We start from the raw sequence: 3,373 nt of genomic DNA, 5'->3' as shown, positions 1-3,373 counted from the left end.
CAAAAATTAATGTCCAATCACCAATCCTATTTCTTCTGGTTTCTGAAATCTGGTCTAGGAGCTCAGGGTTAGATATAGTCAAAGACACCTCCCTAACTGTATATCTCAGAGCCCTCTGCCTCCCACATCTTTCTTACCGGACATAGCAATCAGCTAAAAGCTCCTAGATTCTCATATCGTTGTCTGCTTGTTTTTGTTTTCACAAAATAAAAACTGCTTTGGGATTTGGTAAACTCTTGATTCTTACTTTGATTAAACTTGTGTATTACATGTTAATTTTACATATCACTACCAGTTTCACAGAGTTAACAGAATCTACCTTGGAATATGACACACATCTGCTCAGCCTTCTCTGGTATTCCCCACACTGCTCCACATAACAGAATGTCTGCTGGGGTACCTAAGTTTGTTGATATACTCTCCTCTGTGCTTTAACCAATGCTCTGTTATGAGTCATCTTACAGCTTTTCTTCTTACATGATTTCATTTGCATTTATTTTATTTTTAAAGTTTGTTATTGTGATAAAAATATGAATAATTTAAAATTTACTATTTTAACCATGTTTTAGTGTACAGTTCAGGGACATTAAGTACATTCACATTGTTGTGCAACCATTGCCACTATCTCAAGAAATTTTTCATCTTCCCAAACCGAGATTCTATAGCCACTAAATAACCCCGTATGTTTTAAGTTTTTACTGCAGTATAACACATGCAGGAAAATCTCACATATTTACTATCAAAACATGAGTACCCCTATATAATTCCCACTAGGTAAAGACATGGGATGCCAAAACCTTAAAAGTTACCTTTTGGTCTTCCTGGTCATCATTTTTCCCTTTTTCTGAAAAGGCAAATTTCTATCCTATAGGTAACCCCTATATATAAAACAGCCTATTGCATTGGCTTTTTCTGCTCATTCAGTTTCTTTGTGAATTTCATCCATGTTTCTGTGTATAACTAACTGTGAAATGTTGATTTTCATTGTTGTATGTAAAGTACTCGACTGTATAAATATATATCATGATTTATTGACTTATTTAGACTTGATGGACTTTGAGCCATATTCAAATTTCAAATTTTGCCTATTATGAAAAACACTGCTATAAAAATTCTTATGCAAGCATTTTGATCCAAAAGTGCATATATTTTATATACATATTATATAGTATATTTTCATTTTATTTCTAAATTTATATTTAACCAGAAGTAGAATTGTAGTGTATAGGCACATGAAACTTTAGTATGTAACACTAAATAATTTTTTAAGGCAATAATTTCAATTTGTACTTCTAGCAGCTGTGAATGAGTCCTCAAAATGTACCACATCTTTGGCAACACTTGAAGTTCTCAGTCTTTTAAATTTTTACCATTCTAGTAAAATATAATGGTATCTCATTGTCTTTTTTTTTTTTTTTTTTTTGAGACAGAGTCTCGCTCGGTCTCCCAGGCTGGAGTGCAGTGGCCGGATCTCAGCTCACTGCAAGCTCCGCCTCCCGGGTTCACGCCATTCTCCTGCCTCAGCCTCCCGAGTGGCTGGGACTACAGGGGCCCGCCACCTCGCCCGGCTAGTTTTTTGTATTTTTTAGTAGAGACGGGGTTTCACCGTGTTAGCCAGGATGGTCTCGATCTCCTGACCTCGTGATCCGCCCGTCTCGGCCTCCCAAAGTGCTGGGATTACAGGCTTGAGCCACCGCGCCCGGCCTCATTGTCTTTTTAATTTGCCTTCCCTTAATGATGAATGAGATTGACCACCTTTTCATGTTTATGGCATTTTTAGTATTCTCTTTTATGAAGTTAATATTTAAGTATTTTGCCAATTAAAAATAAGTTATACTTTATTATTGATTTATAAAACTTCCTTACATATTCATAGCCATTTGTTAATTATATGTGCTATAATAAATGTCTTCTCTCACTTTTTTTTTTTTTTTTTTGAGACCGAGTCTTGCACTGTTGCCTGTGCTGGAGTGCAGTGGCGCAATCTTGGCTTACTGCAACCTCTGCCTCCTAGGTTCAAGTGATTCTCCTGCCTCAGCCTCCCGAGTAGCTGGGATTACAGGTGCCCACCACCATGCCCAGCTAATTTTTCTAATTTTTTTTTTAGTAGAGACAGTTTCACTATGTTGGCCAGACTGGTCTCCAATGCCTGACGTAGTGATCCACCTGCCTCGGACTCCCAAAGTGCTGGGATTACAGGCATGAGCCACTGCACCTATCTGGCCCTTCTCTCACTTTATTCACATATGTTTGTACATTTTTTATGGGGTACGTCTAGTATTTTGTTATATGCATAGAATGTATAATGATCAAATCAGGTTGTTTGAATATCCATCACTTCAAGTATTTATTATTTTTATGTGTTGCAAACACTTGCAGTCCCCTCTTAGCTATTTTGAAATATACAATATATTGCTGTCAACTCTAGTCATCCTACTCTGCCATCAAACATTGTAACTTATTTTTTTTTTTCTGTTTAACTGTATGTTTATACCTATTATACATATCCTCATCTCCTTTACCTTCCACCATGATCATGAGGCCTCCCCAGCCACGTGGAACTGTGAGTTCAATTAAACCTTTCTTTTGTAAATTGCCCAGTCTCAGATATGTCTTTATCATCAGTGTGAAAACGGACTAATACAGTAATAAAACAAAAGATGACACTTAGAACTGGATCACTTGGCCCTTTCTCTTCTTATTTCCTCCCAGTTCAAAATGCTTGCATATTTTAATAGCCAGCATTCTCGTAGATCTGCAGTTGGGTTCCATACACTCAAGCCTTAGCACAATCTTTGTAGTTTTAGCCTTTTTCCAGAAAATCGACTTAGTCTGCCCACCATAGCCACTCTGCTTCCTGTTAGAACGCCACTTTCCCTGGGCCTACAGAGAATCCTTGCCCTTCTTGTACTGTGTTACTTTATGGGGTTGGTATTTGCCCCACTTCTTACAGAAAGTCCGGTGGGTTTTAGGAACATTCACCATGCTTGCGTGAGTGCTATTGGCATGGAAAGGATCCCTATACGTTTTCTTTATCTTACTTTATTCAGCATCTAAGACCTTAGCATGTTGTAAAAAGTGGTCTCTTTCCCAATATCAGTAGAACTGAGAAATGTATTAGAATCTGACATGGGAAGATCCACGTTTTCCTGCAGAGAACTGAGCCAAGAGGAGGCAAGCAGAGCAAGCATAGAACCCTGCAGCAGTGTTTATAATCAAGGGATAATCAAGGTCTGCAGCAGAGGTGGTTGGACTCAATTATTCTTTCCCAGATTATGCCATCAGTATCTATACCTTCGAATCATACTACTATTGAAAGATAAGTGATATTGAGGGCTTATAGGCAACCTGCTCTGAGCTTAGCAAGAAAATT

General features: G+C 37.9%; 1 pseudogene; it reads right to left on the bottom strand.

Annotated features, from left to right (window-relative positions):
* Positions 1-2,558: 2,558 nt before the first annotated feature.
* On the bottom strand, positions 2,559-2,985 carry LOC117077845 (annotated as a pseudogene).
* Between the last annotated feature and the right edge of the window lie 388 nt (positions 2,986-3,373).

This window comes from Trachypithecus francoisi, unplaced genomic scaffold, assembly GCF_009764315.1.
Source record: "Trachypithecus francoisi isolate TF-2019V2 unplaced genomic scaffold, Tfra_2.0 Lachesis_group0, whole genome shotgun sequence".
Taxonomy (NCBI): domain Eukaryota; kingdom Metazoa; phylum Chordata; class Mammalia; order Primates; family Cercopithecidae; genus Trachypithecus; species Trachypithecus francoisi.
Note: the sequence above shows the minus strand (reverse complement) of the source record. Positions and strands in the feature narration are given on the sequence as shown.